Genomic DNA, 27,510 nt, shown 5'->3' with positions numbered 1-27,510 from the left:
GATTATTAACGGAAGAAACACTTTTTTATATAGTGACATTATCAAAGTTTCTAGATTATTAACAGAAAATACTCTTGAAAACATGGCTAATCTTCTCTGTGGCTGTTTTTTTATTGTTATAGTGACAGATTAACAAGGTTTTTAGATCATTAGCTGGAGATACACACTTTTTATGGTTGTAGTGATATATCTAAATTTCTAGACTATTAAAAGGAAGAACACTCCTGAGAACATGTTAATCTTCTCTGCGGCGGTACGTTTATGGCTCTAGTGATAGATTAACAAAATTTGTACGCTATTAATGTGGATAAACACACTTGAGAATCAGGCTGATAATTTCTGTGGCCTTTTAGAAGCAGTCATGGTGAAGTGAAACAAGTGAAATGTGTTTTTAAGGAAGTTTTTACGGTTGTAGTGAGATATTAACATACTTAAACTATTAACAGGAGAGAAACACTTGTAATCCCGTCTAAATATATCTTTGGCCTTTGAAATTAATCGTGGTAAGTTGACATGGAATATGAATATTGATTATTTTTTATTTTAGTAACAAATTAATAAAATAACTCCATTAACAGGAGAAACACATTGGAGCACTCGGCTGAGAGAGAGAGAGAGAGAGAGAGAGAGAGAGAGAGAGAGAGAGAGCGTTTCAGAATATGCCTGTTAGTATGCCGAGACTCTCTGCCTTGTAAGTCCCGTATAAAACTCCGGAAGGTTCCTCAGCCATACCACGGCAGGAGAGAGAGAGAGAGAGAGAGAGAGAGAGAGAGAGAGAGAGAGAGAGAGAGAGAGAGCAGTTTAGTCAGTGCAGCCAGATGAATGTAAATAGAAGCCATATTTCGTTGGTGGTACTCAAGAGAGAGAGAGAGAGAGAGAGAGAGAGAGAGAGAGAGAGAGAGAGCGAGAGAGAGTAAACAAAGCAAGATGTGTGGCCGCTGCGTTTGTTGGGTAGAAAGAACTAGCAACGTTGTCTTTGAACTCTTGTTTGTGTTTACATTGTTAGGATGTGTGTGTGTGTGTGTGTGTGTGTGTGTGTGTGTGTGTGTGTGTGTGTGTGTGTGTGTGTGTGCGTGCAATATTAAATCACTCGAGACAATTTCCGAAATGAACCTCGAGAACTACTGAGAAAATAGATAAATGAGAGAGAGAGAGAGAGAGAGAGAGAGAGAGAGAGAGAGAGAGAGAGAGAGCAGACACACAAATACAGTACTATTACAATTCGAATAAAGTCATGTTGTATATGACCCAGTTTCTCTCTCTCTCTCTCTCTCTCTCTCTCTCTCTCTCTCTCTCTCTCTCTCTCTCTCTCTCACCACCTCTCTAAGATCCATTTTCAATACCGAGAGAGAGAGAGAGAGAGAGAGAGAGAGAGAGAGAGAGAGAGAGAGAGACTGCTACTGGAGGAGAAGAAAGAGGAGAAGGAGAAGGAAGGAGGAAAAAGAAGAAGGAGGAGGAGGAGGAGGAGGACGGTGTGGTGGGGGGACGTGGATAGGGGGCGTTGGGGATGGAGGAGGCAGGGGGAAGGGGCGGGTCTCAATGCCTTCTGTCACTGGTAGAAAGTTTCCGCGTAGTGAGGCGCGCTATGGCTGCACCAGACGGCATAAGAAGGGTGATTTCCGCTATTTTGGACGTGATCAGTTTAGCATTTTATTCCCCCCGGCGGCGTAATAGAGCTGAGGCAGTCAAGGGAACAAACACACATTACCTTACTTCTTCCTCCTCCTCCTCCTCCTCCTCCTCCTCCTCCTCCTCCTCCTCCTCCGCTATGCAAGACCGGATTCAGAAATGGAAAGGGTTTGGCTTGAGAAGAAAGGAAGGAAAGTAGGAGGAGGAGAAGAGGAGGAGGAGGAGGAGGAGGAGGAGGAGGAGGAGGAGGAGGAGGAGGAGGAGGTAGAGGAGAAGGAGGTGGAGGAGGAGGAGGAGAAGGAGGAGAAAGGGACGGTCGCCAAGGAAGAGAATCTAGGTAACATTGACAGGTGTGTGTGTGTGTGTGTGTGTGTGTGTGTGTGTGTGTGTGTGTGTGTGTGTGTGTGTGTTCTTGTTGTTGTATGTGAGTTTTGAGGAAAGGTAGATAGGGAAAGGTATGCCATTTTTCCTCCCTTTTTTTCCTTGGATATGGAAGGTAGGGACGTTTTGAAAGATTGTGGAAAAGGAGAAGGAATGTTTTGGGAAGGGAAGGGAGGGAGTGGAAGGGGAAAGGTGAAGGAGAGATGTGAAAAGCTGACGTGTTTTTCAGCTGTGGTGAATGCTCGGGAAAAGAATCTTGAGGTGAAGGAAAAGTATGGTTTGAAAAGGCTGTGTAGGGAGGAACGATAAGGAAAGAGGAAAAAATGTAGTAGTTTTTTTAGGTAAGGTGAATGCCGGAGAGGAATTTTGAGTTTTGAGGTGAAGAAAAAATGTTTTTTTTTCTTTGAGGAGAAAGACCATGTTGGAAGAAATGATAAGGGAAAACAAGTAAAAGAGTAGCGAAAATTTTGTAATGTTTTCAAATACATGAATGCTGGAGAGAGAATTTGAGTTTTGAGGTGAAGAAAAAAAATTGTTCTTTTTGTGTAGGGAGAAATGATAAGGAAAATAAGTAGTAGAGAGAAATAAAAATTTGGAGTGTTTTGAAACATGTGAATTCTGGAAAGGTATTTTCAGTTTGAGGTGAAGGAAAAGCATAATTTTTTTGGGAAGACAGACCGTGTAGGGATAATTGATAAGGAAGAAAAGTAAGAAAGAGAGAAGTGAAAATTTAGAGAGTTTTTAAATATGTGAATTCTGGGAAGGGCTTTTCAGTGTTGAGGTGAAGGAAAAGTATTGTTTTTTTTTTTTTTTAGGAGAAAAAACATATACGGAGAAATGATAAAGGGGAAAATGAAAGAGAAGAGAAGATTTTTAGTGTTTTCAAATAAGTGAATTCTGGAAAGGCAATTTAAGTTTTGAGGTGAAGGAAAAGAATAGCCTTTTTTTCAGAAGAAAGACCGTATAGGGAGAAATGATAAGAGAAAAATAAAAAGAAGCAAAAATTTTACTGTTTTCTGATATGTGAATGCACGGGGATGAGTTCCGAGCTGCGTGGAAAGTATGGGCAGTTTGGGAAAAGAGTGTTGGGAGTAACGATAAGGAAAAGAGCTGAAAAAAATATGGTATTTTAGCTTTGGTGAATGCTGGGATGGATTTTTGAGGCGTAAAAATGTATGGGCAGTTTTGGAAAGACTTGTGTAGAAACGTACGGTAAAGAAGAGGTGAAAAGAAAAGTATGTGAAATATCTGAGTGTGTTTCAAGGCAATGGAAATGGAGATTCGGAATTTTTGAGGTGTTAGAAAGGTGAGGAGTGTTCTTAGAAGGGTTGCTTCATCGGGGAAAATTATAGAGGTAAAAGAGAAAATTAGTCTGTTTTTGCTTTTTCTTTCTTTTTTAATATAAGAAGTAAGAAATTTTCAAATGTTTTGCAAAGATAATTATTTTCTTTTAAAGGTAGAAATTGTATAATAAGAAACGATAAGGAAAAGGGATGAAGAATAGAAAGAAATGGAATATTGTTTTTAAAGTTTTATGTAAGTCTTTATCAGATGTAAGTAAGGAATTTTTTAAAGTTTTGAAACATAGGAGGCGTGTTTTTGGACGCCAAGAATTGTACAAGGAGAAACGATAAGGAAAATGAGGGAAGAAAAAAGACATGCATTTTTTCTGTGTGTGTGTGTGTGTGTGTGTGTGTGTGTGTGTGTGTGTGTGTGTGTGTACGTGTGTGTTTGTGTGTGCGTGTGTGTTTTATATAGGTTAAGTGGCATTAAGGAACTTTTAACAACTCTAGAGATGCAAGAACACGCTGGGATTGTAACAGTGACACAGTTCTCTCAAGGTTTTATTTGTCTGTTTCATTTATATATTTGTTTTTTTTATTTAAGAGGGCAAAAGAAAACCCACTGAGATGAATTTGTTATTTATATCAAGATGGACAAGAAATAAATAAATAAGACAGCATGTGTATTATGTTGGTTTTATCAATATATAACTAACAAAATGAATAAATGTATAAATAGTTAAACTGAGACGGAGTAAACAGAGTAAAGACGTGTGTGTGTGTGTGTGTGTGTGTGTGTGTGTGTGTGTGTGTGTGTTCAGTGTAAAGAAATGGAAAGGGTAAAGTTGAAATTCAGTGCTCGTCACGGAGGAGAGAGAAAAAAAAATGTTAGGGATGAATGCTAATGAAAGAGTGGAAATAGTAGCAGGAGCCATAGCAGCAGCCGTAGCACCAGCAGCAGTCTTCTCTTTTATTATCATCAGTGAGGGAAGGTTGGCACTGAGAGGTGGAAGAATATATACAGTGAAAAAGAAAACGAAAAGAAATTGAGAAGAAACTCGTGAGAAAAAATAACAGTAAATTCTCAGTTTATCATTAATTAGAAGGAAGGTGGAGGAGAAGAGTGAAAAAGAAAACTACTAAAAAATAATCCAGCACAAACTCATGAGAAAAAATAATAAAAGTCATTTCTCATTTTTATACTACTGAGAGGGAAGGTAGAAGAAGAAAAACAAATAATATAAAAAGATAAGAAAATAAATAGATAACGACATAAAAAAAATCCCAGCTGAAACTCACGAGGCAAAAAGAAGATAAATAATTTTCCATTTTTATCATTACCAAGAGAGAGAGAAAATAGAAGAAGCAAAAATAAAGACACAACCAGAGATAACATAGAAAGCAAAAAGAAAACGATAAAACAAGCACACCAGGAACTCGGTAAGGAATAAAGAAAAAAAAACAAGAAAAAGAAGAAAAAAATAAAGAAAAGTTACAGCGTTTCCCCGTGACACGCAAATAATACAAAAGCGAGACAGTTCATACGTAATAGAAGTTATGAGGGAGTAAATTAAGTTAAAATATACACAACCAGGTAAACTCGGCAAAATATGAAAGCGACAGGTGAGGGAAGAGGAGCGGTAGTGAAGTAAAGGTGTGAAAGTTAATGCAGGGTGAGATACAGACAACGTATATAAAGAGGTAGAAAAAAAGCACGTGATAAAGAAAAAAAATAGGAGAGAAAGAGAAAAATAATAGAGGTGTACAGGTGTTGAAGATAAAAGAGAAAGAAAGAAGCCAGGTGGAGAAAAGCCAGAGAGACAGCGAACACTGGGAGATAAAAGAGAGAAAAGAGGAGGAATTAAAAGGATACGAGGAAATTATGACGATTAGAAGGAAAGGGTTGAAATTAAGAAATGGTTCAAGTTGATTAGTACGTTATGATTCTGGAGAGAGAGAGAGAGAGAGAGAGAGAGAGAGAGAGAGAGAGAGAGAGAGAGAGAGAAAGCAAAAGTCACATAGAAAAAATAGGATAAAGGGAATAGGAAAAGAGACAGAAGTTTTTGTCAAGAGAAAGATGGAAGAAAAGATATACACAGATAGGAGAAAGACAAGAAAAACAAGGAATAAGAAGATGAAATAATACTAATGAAAGAGAATAAGCAAATCAGAAAGAAAAGTAGGAAATAAGTAAAGCTATTGACATTTTTGGCCGACGAGTGAGTGAGTGAGTGAGTGAATGAGTGAGTGAGGCAGGACAGGCGGGTGGGGTGGTGGGCGGCCAGTGAGTAGTAAGAGGGAGAGGAAGTTGGTACAATTTAGTTCTGGCGAGAGAGAGAGAGAGAGAGAGAGAGGGAGAGGGAGAGGGAGAGGAGAGGAGGAAGCGTTTTGTTCGTGCCGCTGGCCTGGGTACGCCTCCCCGCCAGCTTGATTGACATGCACGGGAAAGCCTCGAGTTAGCTGGGCACGTGTCACCTGCCAGCACGACTTTTTTTTCCGCTGCACGAGTCGGCATGTCAAGTGGGCAGGTGTGTTATCCGGCAGGGGAGGTGCACGTGAGCGAATTAAATGTGGAATTACCCAGAAATACGGGACTCGGGTTGGCAGGGCGGCCTTCGAGTTTAATTTAGGGTTAGTGGTTCTCTTTCTAGCCTCTTTTCGCCTCCTGTGTTCTTGAATGTCCTTTGCGTCGCTTGATGAATGATGACAGTCAGTGGTTGTGTTGCTAGAGTTCTCAGGAATGCTCTCTGTAGGTTTTAGTGATAGAATAATGGAGTTTTAATGACTTTATGGCGTGTGTTCAAGATTTTGGTGTTAGTTTATGGAAGTTTTTATGTATTTCGTGGTTTTAGGGGGTTGTAAATGAGTTCTTAAGGTGTTAAAGGTGATTTCGTGGTATTGATTACATGTTTTTTTTTTTTTTTTTTTTGAGAGTTTTGAGATGTCTGTTCGTGATTGTGGTGATAAATAAAAAAAATGTTCTTTGCACCACTTGATGAATGGTGGCAGGTTGTAGTGAGTGCTATTAGTGTTCTTAGGAGTGTTTTTTGTGGTTTTAGTGTTAGAATAATGAAGTTTTAATAGCTTTATAACGTGTTATCAGGATTTTGGTGTTAGTTTATCGAATTTCTTATGTTTTTCCGTGCGTGTTTTCGTAGTTTTAATAGTTGTGTGAGTTCTTAGCGTGTTAAAAGCGTGGTCTTGGGGATTTGACGAGTTATGGATTTTCTTAGAGTTTTCATAATTCTTTTCGTGATTGTGGTGATAAAAATGTTCTTTGCGTCACTTGATGAATGATGACAGGCATTGGTGTGTGTGTGTGTGTGTGTGTGTGTGTGTGTGTGTGTGTGTGTGTGTGTGTGTGTGTGTGTGTGTGTGTGTGTGTGAGTGTTTCTAGTGTTCTCAGGAGTGCTTTTTGTGGTTTTGGTGATAGAATAATGGAGATTTTATGGTTTCAAGATATCTTTTCAGGATTTGGTGGAAGTTTATGGAAGTTTTTATGTTTTTCGTGCGTGTTTTCGTGGTTTTAGTAGTTGTATATGAGTTTTCCAGGTGTTAAAAGCGTAAAATTCGTGGTTTTAATTTAATGTTTGTTTTCATAGACTTTTTAGACGTGTTTTCGTGATTGTGGTGATAATGTTCTTTGTGTCACTTGATGAATAATGACAGGCAGTAAAGGGTGTGTGTTATAAGTAGTGTTGTCAAGGATGTTTTTTTTTTTTTTTAGCTATTCAGTGATAGAATAATGTAGCTTCTCGTGGTTTGAATGCGTGTTTTCAGGTTTTATGGTAGTTTATGGAAGTTCTTATGGTTTTCGTGCGTGTTAGTAGTTGTTAGCGTGTTAAAGGCGTGATTTTGTGGTTTTGATGATTTATGGATTTTTTACATTTTTCAGACGTCTCTTTGTGATTGTGGTGATAAAAAATGTTCTTTGCGTCTCATGAATAATGGAAGGCTTATTGAGTGTCACTAGTGTTCTCAGGAGTGCTTTTTTGTGAGTTTTAGTGATAGAATAACGGAGATTTTATGGTTTCAAGACGTCTTTTCAGGATTTAGTGGTAGTTTATGGAAGTTCTTATGGTTTTCCTTGTGTTTAACTAGTTGTACATGAGTATTTAGCATGTTAAAAGCCTGATTTCGTGGTTTTAGTTTTGTCTTTTTTTCTTAGACTTTTCGTGATTGTGGTAATAATGTTCTTTACGTCACTTGATGAATGATGACAGGCAGTAAAGGGTGTGTTGTCAAGGATGATTTTTCTTTTTTCCAGTGATAGAATAATGAAGATTTAACGGTTTCAAGATGTCTTTTCAGGATTTGGTTGTAGTTTATAGAAGTTCTTATGTTTTTTCTGTGTGTTTTCGTGGGTTTAGTGGTTGTATGTGAGTTTTTAGGGTGTTAAAAGTGTGAATTCGTGGTTTTAATGACTTACGATTTTTCTTAGAACTTTCAAACGTCTTTTCGTGATTGTGGTGATAATGTTCTTTGATGACAGGCAGTGGTGGGTGTGGGTGTTACTGACGTTCTCATGAGTGTTTTTTTTTTTTTTTTGTGGTTTTAGTGATAGAGTAAGATAATTTTCTGGCTTTATGGCGTATCTTCAGGATTTTGGTTATAGTTTATGGAAGTTCTTATGATTTTCGTGCGTGTTTTTCGTGGTTTTAGTAGTTGTACATGAGTTCTTAGGGTGTTAAAGGCGTGATTTCGTGATTTTGATAAGAGTTTATGGAATTTCTTTTGGTTTTTAGACGTCTTTTCGTGACTGTGGTGAAAGTATAGCAAAAATTTTTAAATGGATGTTGTTAATGGAAGGAAGGACAACGTAATTTAACTTAGTAATTTGAAAAGAACTAACCTAACACTGAAAGACAAAGCTAACCTAACACTGGAAACACTTGAAGCAAAAAAAAAAAAAAAAAGAGAAGCACTGAGGAAAACTTAACCTAACAAAAGGACTGTAAGGAAAACGTAAGCTTACACAGCAATAGGAGGAAAACTGGAATATAATCTAACTGGAACATAAACCTAACCTGAAAACACTGGAAGGAAAAAAAAGAAGGATTGAGGAAATCTTAACCTAATAAATGAACCGTAAGAAAAACGTAACTAAACTAACAGTGGAAGGAAAACTGGAAGGGAATCTAACGTAACTTGAACATAAACCTAACCTAACCTAACACATGGAAACACTGCAAGGAAAACAAGAGAAGGAATGAGGAAAACTTAATAAAAGCACTGTAAGGAAAACATAACCAAAGCCAACAATAGGAGGAAAACTGGAAGGGAATCTAACCTAACTGGAACATAAACCTAACTTAACCTAACACTAAAAATATTTGAAAGAAAAAAAGGAAGAAACACTGAAGAAATCTTACCTACTAAAACCATTGTGACCTAACTTAATAATAGAAAAAAAACTGGAATTTAATCTCACTGGAACATAACCTAACTTCACCTAACACATGGAAACACTGCAAGGAAAACAAGAGAAGGAATGGGGAAAACTTAACCTTATAAGAGCACTGTAAGGAAGAAAATGAAAGGGAATTTAACCTAACTGGAACACAAAACTAACTTCACCTAACACATGGAAGGAAAACACAGTACCTCGCCTCCTCTTGGTTTCCAGGGGCGCCAGTAAACATGAGGGTAATGGAAAAAGGAAGATCAGGAAGATATAAAAGCGACGTTAGCCTGGAATGCTGGAAAAATATAATATTGAAATGAGACGGGAAATTACACGAGCTCTCTGAATTACGTTTCCATGAATATTCTTCTTTTTTTATTTTCCTCCGCGTCCTTGTTTTTTTTCATTATTATTATTATTTGTTTTTTTTATTTTATGTGTATTGTTATTACTGTGTTGGTGATCGGAAAAAAGACTTAATTCCCTGAAAGGTTTTTTATTTATTTATCTATTTTTTAGTTTAGATTATCAGGTGACATGCACGTACTCTCTCTCTCTCTCTCTCTCTCTCTCTCTCTCTCTCTCTCTCTCATATGAGGCTGGGGGACGTTCATTTTCATTGTGCTGCTGAAAAAGAAGAAGAGTTTTGGGGGTAAAAAAGAAGAGCGTTGCACCAGATGCTTAATTAGACTCTTCCGTACACGCATTTGTAGCTGTCCTTTGTCTTCCCCTGAACGCCTGTTTACAGATGCAAATTTCAGCACAGTCCCGGTACAAAGAGTTTCAGTAATCGCACTCTCTCTCTCTCTCTCTCTCTCTCTCTCTCTCTCTCTCTCTCTCTCTCTCTCTCTCTGTCTGTCTCTGTTCTCTGTTTTTCTCCTTGTTTTCTTGCTTTGTTTTTGTTTTTTTGTCGTGTTTTTTGTTTTTTTTGTTTTTTGTTGGTTTAATTTTGTTATTTTTTCATTAGTTAATCTCTCTCTCTCTCTCTCTCTCTCTCTCTCTCTCTCTCTCTCTCTCTCTCTCTCTCTCTCTCTCTCTCTCTCTCTCTTTGTTTTAAGGTTTTTTAGTTTTTTTCTAATCTTTCCTTTTCTTTAGTTCCACTTTTAATTTCTCTCGTTTTGTTGACTTTTTTTAGTGGCTGGATCTCTCTCTCTCTCTCTCTCTCTCTCTCTCTCTCTCTCTCTCTCTCTCTCTCTCTCTCTCTCTGGTGGGTTGTTATCCTGATCGGCGCGACAAACGACCCATTTGAAGCTTTTTTCCCTCCTTTTGTTTTGAAGGGAAAAGATGCAAAAATATTCACCGATCACGTTTGTAGAAATTGAGTTTAAAAGCGAGCGTCTGTGTGTGTGTGTGTGTGTGTGTGTGTGTGTGTGTGTGTGTGTGTGTGTGTGTGTGTGTGCGTAATTAATTGTCCACCTCTCGGTAACCTTCATGGCACAAACGTATTATATTATCTTCGCCTCGTTTGTGTTAATGAAAGTGTGCGAATAAGTAAGTTTCCTGTGTGTTGGTTTTTTTCACCTTTTTTTCACCATTTTGTGTTTTTTACTATCTTCAGGCCAGCTTAGATTTCAGAGGTTGTGTGAATTATCGGTATGTCTCTTGTTGCTTCTTGTATTTTGTATGTGGTTCGTTCTCTCTCTCTCTCTCTCTCTCTCTCTCTCTCTCTCTCTCTCTCTCTCTCTCTCTATCTATCTATCTATATTTTTTCGGGTTTTTTTCGTGTTTCTTGCTGATTTATCATTAATTTTCGTCTCTCTCTCTCTCTCTCTCTCTCTCTCTCTCTCTCTCTCTCTCTCTCTCTCTCTCTCTCTCTCTCTCTCTCTCTCTCTCTCTCTCTCTCTCTCTCTCTATCTATCTATCTATCTATCTATCTATCTATCTATCTATCTATCTATCTATCTATCTATCGACCAATCTATCTACGAGTATTTATCTATCTATCTGTCTATCTATCTCTCTTCATTATCAATACTCAAATTCATCACCAACACCAACACCACTACCACCACCACCACCACCACCATAATATCGCATGTATTCCCGGAAGTCATCACTGTAAACACCAATGCAACACAACACAACACGGCACAAAGCAACACACAAACGCACGCAATATTTACTGAACGCCGGGGAAGCCACGCAGTTGAGTCAGTAATGGTTCCAATTGCTATTATTTATTGACTTCTTCTGCTACTGGTGGGGAGTGTGGAGGGAGAGGGAGGGAGAGGGAGGGAGGGAGGGGGAGAGGGAGAGGGATGGGGGAGGGAGAGGGAGAGGGAGAGAGGGAAAGGTCTTGTGGTGGTTCCTTGTTGTTGTTATTTATTAAGTGGTGTTTGAACTGTGGATCTTAAGTGCTTGTAAAGAAAGGGGGAGCGTTCTTCAAGGTTGGTTTCTGTGATGTAGTGCCTTATTAGTTTTTTTCTGTTTTTTTTCCTTTTTTTTCTCTTTTTTATCTTCTTTTTTGTTTTCTTTCAAGGTTTTTTTTTTGTGTGTTCTTTTTCTTGTTCTTCTTCCTCTTTTTTTCTTGCTGTTCTTCTTTTCCTTCTTGTAATTCTTTTTTTTCTAATTCTTCTTTTTTCTCTTCTTTTTCTTCCTCTTCTTCTTCCTCTTCTTCTTTACACTAAAAAACCTTCACCCATATAATCAAGCTGTGGAAGGTATGCACATAATTTTCCACATTACTTTTTCATACACCTCACTTGCCATCATATTTCTTACTACAACTGCAATTTCTCCTCGTCTTCCTAATGGTGAAAAGTATGTTTTTATTCTTTAGTGCTTTATTCATGTATCAAACCGTTTATCGTAATTCCTCCATCATAATATATCTTCTATTAAAGGAGCAACATAAATCTTTGTTTTTCTACGCGTACATTTATTTTTGGTGGCGAAAATTGTGTATATTTTGACATTATTGTTATTTTTTTCATGTACCTTCATCATCTGTCTTAATCCGTGTATCATAATATAAGTGGTAATAAAAAGCATCAAATTTCCCTCTTCTTCCTACTTTCACCCTTACATCAAGTAGAGAAAAGTATGTAGCTTATTCCTCCCCATCCATCTTAATCCATCCATTGTATTCATTCATATTTTATCTGTAATTTCTATCGATCCACTTCACGTCAACTCTTAATATCCCGTACTGAAAGAGCAGCATATTTCTCTTTCTATCCCTCGCCACTCTACTCTCACCCTTACACCAGACAGCGTGCGGGTGTGTATCCCTCGCTGCGTCACTTATTACCTCGACTCCAGTACTCGCGGAAGCCTCACGTGGATGGCGGCAGGAAGGAGTTAACGATACGCGAAAGTGCTCCACTCTGCCAATAAAAACAGCGAATTACACGACCCAAGAGAGAAAGAATAAGAGTGATTGGTTGGAATTCTTCGCTCGTGAAATGAAGTAAGACCTCGCTGCCCTGATGGCTTTGCAGTCACACCCCGAACTGAAACCCTTATTCTCCGATACGCTCCCATAACTCCCGGCTTCCCCTTTCAAAGTAACATAAAGTATCACCCCTCAGTTTAAATTCCAGTATACTCAGCTGTTGCCTCGCCTGCACCTGTGTCCTGTAAAGCTAGCAGGTGTACGCGCTCACCTGTACTTCGCGTTAGTGTGTGTATGTGTGAGTGTGTGAGTATGTATGCACGCTCTCTCAGCTCCTCATATTGCCATTTTCTATATTATCTCTCCCACCAATAGTCAGTGTTGAATAGTTGCTGAGATAGCCTTGTAAGGAGACCAGGGTTTTGTTGTTGTTTCGACTTCCTTTGTATTCCTTTGGGTTTCTCATGTTTTAAGACGCTTTTCGTAATTTTAGGTGTTCGTTTTAGGAGTTCTGGTTTTGTTTTTAGATTTGGCATTTCCGGTGGATGTTTTTTTTTTCTCTTTTTCATCCTTTTTCTCAGTTTTGTCATTGGGCAGAAATCTCTCTCATATAAAGACCTGCATAATATCGTGAAGGGTCTTGAGTGAAGTTGGGTTAGGTTAGTTTAAGGTAGCATAACGAATAGGATGGAATTTTGTTTTAATGTAAGAGGGAAAAACATGAATATTAGAAAAAAAAAAAGAAAAAAAAAAAAGGCTCCATAATTGCTTTGGTTTAGGTTGCGTTACGTTAGGTAAGGACAGCATAACACAGTGCAGCATTGTCTGAAGTGCCTTGGACAGCATAACAACACAGACTAGCATAATATAATATTGCCTGATTTACCATAGCATAGCATAATACAGCACAACTTAACATAAAAGTAGCATAGCGTAACATCAAAACATAACATAACATAACAGCATAGGACAACATAACATAAAATAATACAACACAACAGCATAGCACAACATAACATAGAATAACACAACAACAGCATAACACAACAACACCATAACAACAACAGCACAGCAAAACAAAACATGGAATAATAAAAAACACAACACAACACAACACAACAGCATAACAACTACCACAACATCCTAACTACCACAACAGCAACACAGCAAAACACAGAACAGCACAAAAGAGGCCAGCAGAGCCCCGGCAGCAGCGAGGCGGCGGCGGGCTGTGTGTGGTGCAGCAGCTAACACGATTCCCTGGACGCGCGTCATTAATATTAAGCACGACACGTTACCTTTATTAACTCGTGCTTGGTGACGCCCCGCAGCCACGCATGCCCAGGTGTGGCGCCCTCTCTCTCTCTCTCTCTCTCTCTCTCTCTCTCTCTCTCTCTCTCTCTCTGGTAATGATAGTACAATCTTCCACATTTGTTTCTCTTTTTCTTTATCTTTAGTAATGGTAGTACAACGCTCTCTCTCTCTCTCTCTCTCTCTCTCTCTCTCTCTCTCTCTCTCTCTCTCTCTCTCTCTCTCTCTCTACCAGGACGAGCTGTAGCAAATATTTGTGTCTCAGAAACATGTTTATCTTTTCTGATTGACATTTTTTTTTATTTCCCAGAGACTCTTGAAGCGATGAATAAATTAGTGTGGATCTAATATATTTGTTTAGTATATTACTCTCCTCTAACTTCAACCTCCTCCTTCTCTCCTCCTCCTCCTCCTCCTCCTCCTCCTCCTCCTCCTCCTCCTCCTCCTCCTCCTCCTTTTAGCATACTTCGTTTTCCCACTTCCCGTTTTCTTTCATTAGTGAAGTCTCTCCTTTCCTGTGTGTGGTGTCAGCAATGGCCTTGTATGATAGAGGGTAATGATAGCACCTCTCTCTCTCTCTCTCTCTCTCTCTCTCTCTCTCTCTCTGGTAATGATAGTAGAATCTTTCCCATTTGTTAGTCTTTTCTTTATCTTTACTTGATGATAATAGTACAACGATGCCTGTTTTTACCCCTTCCCCTCTCTCTCTCTCTCTCTCTCTCTCTCTCTCTCTCGTCCCACCGGAGTTTACCCAGCATTAATGTCCCATGGGATTGCAGGCGCCATCAACACGTGTTTATACAAGATGAATTAGTTAGCGCCACCTCTTGTCCCTTCCTGGAGTTCGCCTATCACTATTGCTGCCAGAGAGAAAAATGTATTGGGCTTTATTTTGAAACCCCTTTGTACCGCACCACACCCTGACATTCCAGTCCAAAGGGTTTAGTTAAAGTTACGCTGTTTCTTTTATTTTTTACGGTTTTTGTGGTAAATTAACATGATTTGTACGATACTGACAGGAGATAAGTAGTTTTGAGGGTATGGCTAATTATTTCTGTGTTTTTTAAGGATTTTGTGTGGTTTTAGTGACGCATTAATAAGATTTTTTTACGTTATTTTACAGGAGGAGTAGTCTTGAGAACACAGTGTTTGAAAAAGTTGTGAAGTGACGCAGAATTTTTAAGGATGCTTTACTCTCTCTCTCTCTCTCTCTCTCTCTCTCTCTCTCTCTCTCTCTCTCTCTCTGTCTGGTGGTTGTAGAAGTTATATTTTTATGGTTTTCCACGTATACGTCTCTCTCTCTCTCTCTCTCTCTCTCTCTCTCTCTCTCTCTCTCTCTCTCTCTCTCTCTCTCTCTCTCTCTGTGTGTGTGTGTGTGTGTGTGTGTGTGTGTGTGTGTGTGTGTGTGTGTGTGTGTGTGTGTGTGTGTGTGTGTAAAGATCTAGCTTAGTTTATTTCGTCCATTTCATTTTAAGTTCCAAATCTCTCTCTCTCTCTCTCTCTCTCTCTCTCTCTCTCTCTCTCTCTCTCTCTCTCTCTCTCTCTCTCTCTCTCTCTCTCTCTCCATGTCGTCGTCCATTTGGTGCCTTTTGGAATTAGCAAGAGTACCTTTGTTTGCATTGTGGCGGAGTTTCTTTGTCCAGCCTCCAAGTTCTTTTTCATTTTTCATCGGCTTTACATTTTTATACATGCCTGAGTGTTGCTGGTGCTGCGAAAATGTTCCGTGTGCATTTATGTGTCTACAGTTCAGTTCAGTGTGGTTATTTCTGCATTCAATAATTGGGTGTTTTATAGTAGACTGCTCATCAGTTTGGAAATATTTCAGGTAGTGTTTAAATAGTGAAAAGAAAAAAAAATTGGTCCGTGTGTTAACTTTAAAGAAAACGTGATCCGTGAACAATGTATGCTGTGTTTGGAGGGTTTTAAAAGGAAAGGTTTTTGTTTTTGTGTGTATTTTTTTTTTTGTCTCTTACTCTTCCGTTAACAGATTACAAGAGTGGAGCTTTACTCTCTCTTTTGGCGTTGAATATTTTGCGCAGATGTGGTGGCAGTGGTGCTAATAGTGACAGAAGTAGTAGTAGTAGTAGTAGTAGTAGGCATAGTAGCAGCAGTAGTAGTAGTAGTGTCATGGCTGCACATTTCACTTCTACCCAAAATATTTAATCCAGTGTTTACCTCGCCTCGCCTCGTGTCGCCGCTATCTGACCCGTAAATATGCTCAATCTACCCTAATAATGAGCAGGTGAGCGCCCATAGTGGAGGCTCCGCTGCTGGGGTGTGCTGGGGATTGCTTGGGTGTTGGGAGGGTGTTGCAGGGGTGTGTCGTTACGGTTATGTCCTCCGCTAAGTCATGGTGTGTGTGTGTGTGTGTGTGTGTGCTGGTGGAAATCTTTACGTATGGCAAGTAGCGCTAGTGTCAGTAACGGTGCGTGTGGTGCTTCAAATGTAAGTATTGGTGCTTCAGAATTACAACGGTGCTTCGCTCGATAGCACTCATTACGTCTCTTTATTTGGCACATCTTTCGTCAAGCACTAAGCACTCAGATACATTTGTTCTTGCTCCGTATCCGCCGCCATTGTTATTTCTCGTCTCCTTTATATACGTGTTTGTAAAAATTTCGTGCCTCTTTCTTATTGCTGTGAATTGTTGCTAATTTCAGTAAAAATGTTAATGGGTTGGAAATGTAGTGCATGGGCTTCGTCAGTGAACAGTCATTGATGGTTCTGAATTCCTCCGCTAAATGGCAGTGCTATTGTTTTATTAGTTCTAAGCTTTCCCAGCAGATGGCACTTACACGGAACAGTTCATATATGTTCCACTAGAGGGCAGCGTAGTCGTCTAACAAACTCTGAGGAAATGTTACACTAAGTAGCTCAGAAATGCTACACCAGATGGCAGTGCAGTCGTATAACTAGTTCAGAATCGCGGTGATAGAGGGTAGTGTCTCACTTCTAATAACACTTATCACATAAAGATGGCGGGGGGACCTTATTGATGTGCGCTTCAGCCGTGAGTTTCCTTTTCTACTATAGCTCAGAGAAATAATCCCTTTATGAGTTCGTTACACCTCGTCAGTTGCAATGGTGGCCAGGCAGACAATAAGAGGAAAGTTACGTGTAATATAGAAAGATGCTCAATACACGCTTTCTCTACGCAAGGTAATCCTAAACCACGATTATTGTATACAGTGACCAGTAACCTAAGACAGTCCAGTATTCATCTGTAATCTGAGCTGAAGTGCTACCTGGTCCTCCGATTCATATTTTGTCAGTGAAAAATATTTGACGATGTAGAAGTAATAAGCGTGACCTGATTCTGTCCCGGCCGCGGAAGATGGAGCGAGTCTTTACAGGTGTCATCACTCAGGTAACTCTGGCACGAGCCACTTAGGTAATTACTGGCAGGTGTGTGTGTGTGTGTGTGTGTGTGTGTGTGTGTGTGTGAGCAAGTATACCTCGCGTTAGGGGACAAAGCAGGAAGAAGCAATAGTTATATTTTCCCCCCATGAGAGAGAGAGAGAGAGAGAGAAACACCGTGGCACCATCCTTGGCACAAGCCCAACATATCGTACACCACCACCACTACCACCACTACCACCACCCCACCACAAACCCCCATCCACCACCAACTCTCGATCTCTCGCTATTCTCCTCCGTGTTCACTTCGGTAAATCTCACTGTCTGCTCGGCTCGCAGCATCACACCGCCTCGTAAACACTAAAAAAAGGGTTAAAATCAAAGCACCCAAGTTTCCCACGTAGAAGGAAGTGGAAGAGGAGGAGGAAGAGGAGGAGGAGGCGGAGAAGGAGGAGTTTGTACGTCAGGCAGCGGTGAGGGAGGCTCGGTAAAATGCCAATGGGTGTTTTATGGCATTCGCTACCTCCCTCTCCCTCCTCCCTCCTCCCTTCCTGCCTTCCTCCGTGCGGCAGCTTGTGTAAGGCGAAGTAAGATGGAGGGACAGCAAAGGTTATGAGGGACCCTGGGAGATAAGAGATGGAGGAGGAAGAGGAGGTGATGGAGGAGGAAAAGGAGCAGATGGAGGAGCAGGAGGAGGAAGAGGAATAGTTATAGAAAGACACGAACGGCAGAGAGAGAGAGAGAGAGAGAGAGAGAGAGAGAGAGAGAGAGAGAGAGAAGGGGGTGGGGAAAGAGGGGGCGGTCGTTTACAATAGACCAACTTTGCGGATTCATTGAAAATATCGTCTCGAAAGAATTATTCACAACCAATACAGGAAAAAAAATCAGGGAAAACATTTAATATATTCAGAGTTAAGTTTATGGGTGACAGGAAGGGAGAAGAAAATAATGAAGGAGAGGGAAGGAAGGGGATAGAGGGGAAAATTGAGATAGGAAGGAAAGGATGGAAAGGATGTGAAGATTGAGGGAAGGAAGGGAAGCTGAAGGGAGAAAATAATCGAGGGAAAAAGATAAGAAAGAGGAGTAGGAAGAAAATAGAGAGAGAGGGAAGTAGAAAAAGATAGAAGGGAACAGAAGGGAAGAAAGATGGCTAGATAAAAGGGAAAAGGTAATTGGGTAAAGGTATTATCATTATTATTATTATTATTATTATTATTATTATTATTAGCATTGTTGAAGGTGTCATTGTTATTACTATTATTATTATCATCATTATTATTACTAGTGCTACAGCAGCAACAACTACAACTACTACTACAACAACTACTACTACTATTACTACTACTACTACTTCGAGTACTACTTCTACTACTACTACTACCACCACCACCACCACCACCACCAAACCATCACTACTTCTATTCCACATATGAACAACAAACGGAAATAAACAAATCAGATAAATAAAATAGATGAATAGATAAAGGAGGAAAAATATATAAAGCTTCAATCCCCATGTTAAATGAAGCGTTTCGAAGTATGAATCAAAATTTCGAGATAGGATTCGTACTCGTGTTGAAACTTTGTGAGCTGTGTCCGAGGCAACTTTAATAGATTGGCCGGGAGTGTGAGGTGGAGAGGGTCTGGGTGACGAATGGCTGTGCGGGGCGGCAGAGAGAGAGAGAGAGAGAGAGAGAGAGAGAGAGGCGATATTTAATTTATTTACGTAACCGGTATTGTATGTAAGAAATAAAAGTTTAGTAAGGAAAATATGTTGACAGAAATATGAAGTGTAAAAATGAGAATGAAAATAACAGGAAATAAAATAAAGAAGACAATGTTAATAATTACCTTGAACATCATAAACATGGCCAAAGTATTGATGATGATTATATGTATACAACATTTTTTTTTCAGCTATGAACACAGATCAAGAAAAAAAAAGTATAACGTGATAAAAGAATAACAAACTCTAAATTCTCAAAAGTGAAGAGTTTAATGATTAACGAGTTGCCAAGCATAAGATTATACTGCGAATAATAAAAATTTGCTGGAAAGATTAGATTAAAAATAAAATTGACGAATTATGAAGTATTTATTTTGAATTCTGACAATGAGCAGATTTCGTAAGAACATTTAAGCAAAACAACAGAAGCAATACATAAAACATTATATAAGAGAAGTAAGAAGACGAAAATAGTATATAAAAATTAATGATCTTTAGTATAAAAAAAACACGAAAGGCTTACCCTAAAGAAACACTTAAAAACACAAAGTAACACAAGAAAAGAAAATATATAGACAAACTACTAAGACAAACAAAATGAAAAAACAAAGAAACGAAAATACACGAAACCAAAAAAATTTAACGCTTAAGAAAACAAAAAAAAAACGAAAATACATAAAATAAAACTCAATAGAAAAACACGATAAAGCACCAATAAAAAAACATGAAACAAAACAGAAAAAAACACCCAAAAAATAACAAAAAGAAAACCACAATCAAAACTAAGAGAGAGAGAGAGAGAGAGAGAGAGAGAGATGACTCCTATACCAGCTAAGTAATCCCCTCTCATTTTACTTTGTTTAGGGACAGGCACCTCAGTGGGCCTTTTTTTTTTCATTTTGTTGCCCTTGGTCGATCACATTAAAAAAATATATATATAACCACAACCACAACCACCAGCGCAATTACCACCACCACCACCACCACCACCACCTTTCCCCTTCAGTATATCTCCACATTGGGTCCCTTGGTGTCCTCTGGCGGCTGGCGTGGTATCCAGAAAGTCGCCGTGAAACCAGGGGTGCCAATAGTGTCGATTTAACGCCGTGTCTGTGGGAATATTGCCTCGTGTCGCCTAACTACTTCAAGAGGCTGTTAGTTAGGAGCGTACTGGGAATTGGAGGCAGTTTTTATCGGGCCTCTGAAGTAGTGGTAGTGGTGGTGGTGGTGGTGGTGGTGGGAAGGGTAAAGTAATGTGCGTTGGAACAGGAGGTGAAGAGGAAACGAAGAAAGAAGAGTAAAAGGAAGAGGAGGAAAGAGAAAAGCTACAGTTACTAAGACAAGACTTGAAGAGGAAAAGTAAGAGAAAAGGAAAAAGAGGATAAGATGAGGAGGAGAAGGAATAAGAGGATAAGGAGAGGAACAGAAGTAAAGGGAAAGGAAGGAACTAAGAGAAAGAGGATAGGGTAGAGCATGAAGAGAAGAGGAAAGGGAGAAGGGAAGAGATAAAAGAAAGAGAAACTGGAGTAAGAGATGCAGAAGGAAAACAATAATAAAGAAGGAAATAAAGAAAATGAGAAAAAATGCTGGAAAATTAATATCAATAGAGCCATAATTTTTTTATTGTCTTCATCTTTAATTGTTTAGTTTATCTTTTAATTCATTAGTTTGTCCGTTAGCTCACCTATTTGTTAATTGGCGATAAATCAAAAGCAACAAGACAAATGCACGCAACGTTTACAAGCAAGTATAAGATAGAGAAAAATGAAACAAGAATAAGTATTGTAGTTTTTAGTCTATATGATATTTGAATGTGGGTGTGGAATAAGAAAAAATGTCTAATAGTGTCCATTGAGTAAGGAAAGATGCACGAAATAAGTGAAACGATTAATATTTCCATACGGACAACAAAATGAAGTCAACGTTTCAAACCCCCATCGTTCTCAAATACCCGGAAAAAAAATGACCCAAAATGTTTAGTGACTGAGAGGAAATATGACAAAGGGGGTTAATCTTTCTCGACACACAAAATCAAGTCAACATTTTCCCTCGCCATCCCAGAATGTTTAGTGACGGAAGAAAGATGTGCCAGAGGGGTTAATCTTTCTCCACATACAAAATTAAGTCAACATTTTCTCTCGCCGTCCCAGAATGTCCAGTGAAAGAGGAAAGATGTGACAGTGATGATTTTTCTCGACATGAACAATCAATGCAGTGTTTTCCCCTCGCCCTCAAATATCCGGAAAAAATGTCCCAGAATGTGTAGTGACAGGAAAGATTTCATTTTTTCTTCACATACAGCAAAATCAAGTCAACGCCTCAATATCTAAAATAAATGTCCCAAAATGTTTAGTGACAGGAGGGATGTGGTAAAAGGGGTATTTTTTTCTCCACATACATAATCAAGTCAACGTTTCTCCCTCGCCTCAAATATCTCCACATACAAAATTAAGTCAACTTTTATTCTTTTTTTTCTTTTTATTCGCCGTTTTAGTGACTGAAAAATTATGTGTGTCAGAGGGGTAATTTTTCTCGACATACACAATTTAGTCAATGTTTTCCCCTCGCCTCAAATACCTGAAAAAAAAATGTCCCAGAATGTTTAATTGCAAGAAGGATATAGTAAAGGGGTAATTTTTTTTCCCATATACACAATTAAGTCAACGTTTATCCCTTTGCCTCAAATACCTGAAATATAAAAAGAGAAATGTCCCAGAATGTTTAGTAACAGGAAATATGAGTCAAAAGGCCTAATTTTCCTTAACATACAAAATCAAGTCAGCATTTCCCCTCGCCACCGCAGAATATTTAGTGACTGAGAAAAGATGTGTCTCAGACGGAGTAATTTTTCTTCACATACGCAATCAAGTGTATGTGGAGAAAAATTACCTCAAATACCTGAAAAAAAAAAATGTCCCAGGATATTTAGTGACAGGAGAGATGTGACAAAAGGGATCATTTATTTCCACATACACGATCAAGTCAACGTTTATCCCTCACCTCAAATGCCAGCCAGGGAACAACACGGTCGTAAAGAGAAGGAGTGCAGTACCCTGGCGCCAGAATGAGGAGCAGCGTGTTGATTGAGTTCTTACGTTGGTAGCATTCGCAAATTGGCTTACCCAGGTATTCCGGCTGATTAGCAAACACCTGTGTCCCTCCGCTACTGCCTGGCTCACGGGGAATTATTAACTTTGGCATTGAAATAGTAACATAATTTTTAAAGGTGATGAATCTGATAGGAAAAATAGATTAAAAATTATGCAGTGGCTATATCAACTAAGATGTTCTCATTGATTTTCATTGTATTTCGGACTGTGCGGTATTATTAACTTTAGCATTGAAATAGTAACATAATTCTTAAAGGTGATGAATGTAATACAAAAGAAAAATATATATTAAAAAAAACATTTATATTAACTATGACACTTTCTTCATTTTTATTTTTCTAAGGAAGGAATTATTAAGTTTGGCATTGAAAGAGTAACATGATTTTTAAAGGCCATGTGTGTAACAGAAAAAAAAATAGATTAAAAAAACATGCAATGGCTATATCAACTATGACATTTTCTTTGCTTTTCATTCTTTTTTTTATATTATTAACTTTGGCACTGAAATAGAAGCATAATTTTTCCAAAGGTGACGAATGTAATTGAAAAAAATAGATGAAAAAAAAACATGCAGAGGCTGTATTAACTCTGACACTTACCTTACCTTCCAGTCTTTTTTAAGGAAGGTATTGTTGACTCTGGCGGGGAAATAGCAACATGATTTTTAAAGGTGATGATCATAATAGGAAAAAAAATAGATTAAAAAGTCATGCAGTGGCTATATTAACTCTTACTTTTTTTCTTTTGGGGAGTTTATTCTTCTTTTAAGGAAGGTATTATTAACTTTAGCGGGAAAATATAAGCTAAATTTTTAAAGGTGACCACTGAAATAGGAAAAAAATAGGTTAAAAAAAATGCAGTGTCTATATTAACTATGAAACGTCCCTTATCTTCCATTGTTTTTTTGTTTTCTAAGAACTGTGTGGTATCATTAACTCTGGTGTGAAATAACAGCGTAATCGGTAAAAGTGATGAGTTTGATAGGAAAAAATATAGATTAAGAAACATACAGTGGCCGTATTAACTCAGTATCAGGAAAACACTGACACTTGCTTTCACTTCTCTTGCGATATCTCTGAGTGGAATTGCAAACTTTGGCACTGAAATAGCAACGTAATTTTTAAAGGTGGTGAATGGAATAGAAAAAAAAATTATAATAAAAACTTGTGTAAATTCAATATCTCAGAAATCAGATTACCACGTACAACACTTTATTTTTTGTTGTTGTCTTTTCTTTTGTGCTTATGATATTTTGATGGAATTGTAGAAATAACGTAATTTTTTCATGGTAACGATTGCAAGGAAGAAAAATAAGTAATGATAACGAAACTTGCTGTGTAGATTCAGTATCCCAGAACATTATGACACTTTCCAAACTTTTTCATTGTAATTCAAAAGACAAATTAAGCAATGAAAAGAAAAATAGATCATAAAAACACACGTGAGTTATAAAAGTCTCATTGATTCTTTTTCCTAACTTTTGAAATGAACTGAAGCGAACGTAACAAAGTGATTAGTAAAAAAAATGTGATCAATATCCGAAAATGAGAATATGGGTAAAAAAAAAAAGAACATATATTACATACACAAGTCTTTCCTTTTGATTGATGAAATAAACTGAAACAAACGAAACTTATTGATACTAATATGCTAAACACACACACACACACACACACACACACACACACACACACACATATTAGTTTCAAGTCAAATAAAATCCATAACAGTAAAACAAACAGAAAACGTAACTTTAACACGATTACCAACAGAAAATTATGTTTGGCTTTATAGAAAATGTATTAGCGTGCAAAACTGAGCTCTGACGTGGAGAATTTGAAGGGAAGGTGAAAAGAGAGGAGGAATACACGCTAATCAGATTAATCCCACCTGTTTGTGAATCCCCGAGGCAGCGCAGGGTTTGTGGGTGCGAGGAGTGAGTATTTAAATGTTAGGTGAGAATAGAAACTGAGGGAAGCTGGCTGAAGGTAATGGCTGGTGGTAGTGATGGAGATTGTACGTTTGGGGTGTGGTGGTAGTGATGGTGGATGGTGTGGTGATGAAAGATTTGGATTTAGTGATAATGTAGATGGTACCGTGGTTTTTAAATGGTACCTTACGTTATTTAGAGTCAAAAAATAGTGTTTTCATCCACTCGTTATACGCTGCTCAAGTTACGCACACATTCACTCTCTCTCTCTCTCTCTCTCTCTCTCTCTCTCTCTCTCTCTCTCTCTCTCTCTCTCTCTTCGTGGTGATGGCGGTGATGATGACGGTGGTGTTTAAGAATAAAATGTAGTTAAAAAAAATTCAGTTTGTGGTGAAGTGGTAGACGGTACAGTGACAGAGACAGGCTATTTATCCCTCTTTGTGGTGGTGATGGTGGTGGTGGTGGTGGTGCTGAAATGTCTTGAGGTGATGAGTAGGTGGTGCGGTGAGATAGGACATGGTACAGTGAGGAGACAGTACCGCAGTTCAACATGACAGTCAGTGGTGGTGATGGTGAAGCGGTGAAAGTGATTGTAATAGTGAGATGAGAAAGTAATGACGACTTTGGGAGTGATAGCTAGTGAACTGTAGTGAGAAAAAAAAAATTAGTTGACGGTGCGATGAGAAATTTAGCAAGTAGTGAGATGAGAAGCGCTGCAGTGGTAAGAGACAGTACCTCACAGTGACAGACCTCGCCTTTAACGTACCTTTTGACCCTCTGTGCTTCCTTCGCCGCCACACACAGACCAGATGAACCAATGAACCGGTAACGAGTGAGCCAGGGTTAACACACGACGTAAAAACCTGATTGGCGCTACTCTTCATCATTCCTGGCCGTGGTAAACCTGACGTGCTGTGTTTCTGTACTGCCGTGTTTGGCATTCTCACCTCCTTGTTAATTGGATGGTTTAATGCCTTGCCACACCGGGGTCATATGCCCATTTAATGCCCAGTTGCATGCCCTGCTTTGATGACCTTCTAAGTTATGTATATGTTCTTTTTTTTTCTGATTAAAGGTAAAAAAAAGTTGGGAAAGCTGCAAAAATTATAAATAAATAAATAAATGGAAGCCCCATTGAAGGTATCAAATCCCATTAAAAAGAGAATCAATAAAATCATCCAAGAATTATGAAGGGAAAAGTGTGCTGTGACCTTACTGTGACTCGAAAATCAGTAAATCAAATCCTATGACTTGAGGGAAAAATAAACAGCGAACTGTGAAAAAAACACTCAAAAATATGGAAAACAAGATCATGTGTGTGTGTGTGTGTGTGTGTGTGTGTGTGTGTGTGTGTGTGTGTGTGTGTGTGTGTGGCAGAAAGTGCAATATAAAACAGGCCTCGCGAAATAAGAAGAGGGTGATGCGCCATAAAGAATAAGAAAGAAGGCAATATTAGTTACTTAAATGAGGGTGGCGATGATGGCTGAATGGCGGCGGGCGAGGGTTGTGCGGGGAGGGAGAGAGAGAGAGAGGGAGAGAGGGAGAGGGAGAGGGAGAGAGAGGAAGAGGACTACAGGGATGGAAAGGTATTTGTGGTTATGGCAGCTGGAGAGAGAGAGAGAGAGAGAGAGAGAGAGAGAGAGAGAGAGAGAGAGAGAGAAATAACTGATATTTTAGGACGCGAAAACAAAAACAGACAATCTTTAGAAACAACTCCAACACACACAAACACACACACTACCGACCAACCAACCAAAAAAGAAAACGGGAGTAACAGAGAGCAGTGATGTGAGGGGGCACTATAGTAGAGGAGGAGGGGAAGGAGGGGGAGGAGGAGGAGGGAAGATGGAGATGCGGTTTAGTGTGGAATGGGCGGGATCAGCTGCGTGGGAGGGGAGGTGGAGGGGTGAGGGTCGTTGAGGTGATCGCCAGCCATCACCCGCTGCGGAGGTTATGGTGGGGACGACCCTGCCGGCTCCTGATGGACAGTTGACCCGACACCTGCTGACAGACACACGGACAGACGGCAGATAGAGACAGAATGATAGGCGAGCTGGTTGAGAGACAGAGAGACGATAGAGACAGAAATATAGGCGCCCACACAGACACACAGATGATAGAGACAGGAAGATAAGCGAACAGAGACAGAGAGAGACAGGCTCACAGACAAACAGACAGACAACTGAGACAGAAAAATAAGCGTACAGACAAACAGACAGACAATTGGGATAGAAAGACAGGCGTACAGACAAACAAACAGACAATTGAAACAGAAAAATAGGCGTGCACACAAACAGACAGACAATTGAGACAGAAAGATATACGTACAGACAAACAGACATACATTTGAGACAGAAAAATAAGCCTACAGATGAACACAGACTTGATAGACATAGTGTTAGACATAGATGGAAAGATGGACAGACAAATAGATAGACATTGAGAGAGAGACATACAGACAGACAAACAGACACATATGCGAACAGAAAGATGATGAATAAAGTGAGAGAAAAGATAGAAAAGACAGAGAGACAGGTAAAGACAGAGAAAGAGTAAGGATAGCGTCATTTAAATCAAGAAAAGGACAGGCAGACAGACAGACAGACAGACAGAACCCTAGAAGAACAAAGAGTCATCGTAAATCAAAACAAACAGACACACAGACACACGGACACACAGACACACTATCATACACAGAGCAAGAAAGAAGCGAAGAAAAATGAGCGAAATAAAAGAAAATACCTTGCGCGTCTGGTATAATTCCAACATTAATAAGAAAACTGAAAGAAATATTAAACCTGGTATTTTATTTCCAGATATTTTTCCTTCCCGGGGTTCATAAGTCTCTCTCTGCTTTATTGTTCACAGCTCTCGCTCGCCCAGGTGTGTGAAGGAAAGGTGTGTGTGTGTGTGTGTGTGTGTGTGTGTGTGTGTGTGTGTGTGTGTGTGTGTGTGTGTGTGTGTGAAGGGTCATTGTCTTATTTTTTCTTTCTTTCTATATAAATTTTCTTCGTGTTTATCTTTTTTGCTTCATAATCTTAATTAATGTTCTTTTTTTCTTGGTTTGTTTTTATTGTTCTTTTCTCATTTTTTTGTTCTAGATGGATTTTTATGTGAGGATTTTTTTGCTACTTTTCTTTCTTCGTTTTTCTTCTTTTTCTTCTTTTTCTTACTTTTTCATATAATTCAAAATATATTTAATTTTCCGTAAACGTATAAAGTCCTTAAAAAATTTTCACGATTCCAAGAAGAGAACAGTAAGAAAATTTAAGAGAAAGAGACACGATTCTATCTCTGTTCCAAAATCTCTCTCTCTCTCTCTCTCTCTCTCTCTCTCTCTCTCTCTCTCTCTCTCTCTCTCTCTCTCTCTCTCTCTCTCTCTCTCTCTCTCTCTCTCTCTCTCTCTCTCTCTCACACACACACACACACACACACACACACACACACACACACACACACACACACACACACACACACACACACACACACACACAAGGTATATAATTTCAAGCTTATAATTTCAACTGTTTTCACTCTTTTACTTCAGATTTTCATATAATTGTCGTTTTACATTCTCATATATTTAATGAGAGAGAGAGAGAGAGAGAGAGAGAGAGAGAGAGAGAGAGAGAGAGAGAGAGAGAGAGAGAGAGAGAGAGAGAGAGAGAGAGAGAGAGAGAGAGAGAGAGAGAGAGAGAGAGAGAGAGTGCGAGAAAGGTAAAACTCATGAGGGAATGTAAGAGGGATAAATATGAAAGACAACAATAAAAGAAGAAATTTTTTAACGAAAACACACAAGAAAGATGTAAATAAAAAAAGAAACAAAAGAAAAAAAACTAACAACAAAAAAGAGAAAATGTAATACCACCACCACCACCACCACCACTGCTACCACTACTACTACTACTACTACTACCACTTCCACTACTACTACTACTACTACTATACTAATGAATCACCTTAATTAGCCAAGCTCTTGACACCTTACCTGCCCCTCGCCAGGTGTGTCTCTGGTCTCACTTTGTCTTAGCATTGAGCAGGTGTC

General features: G+C 38.9%; 1 protein-coding gene across 1 annotated transcript in view; it reads left to right on the top strand.

Annotated features, from left to right (window-relative positions):
• LOC123511876 (teneurin-m-like) overlaps positions 1–27,510 on the top strand; it is a 475,744-nt gene that overhangs the window by 361,580 nt on the left and 86,654 nt on the right.

Source organism: Portunus trituberculatus, chromosome 32, assembly GCF_017591435.1.
Source record: "Portunus trituberculatus isolate SZX2019 chromosome 32, ASM1759143v1, whole genome shotgun sequence".
Taxonomy (NCBI): Eukaryota; Metazoa; Arthropoda; class Malacostraca; order Decapoda; family Portunidae; genus Portunus; species Portunus trituberculatus.
This window is presented reverse-complemented; position numbering and strand designations above follow the sequence as displayed.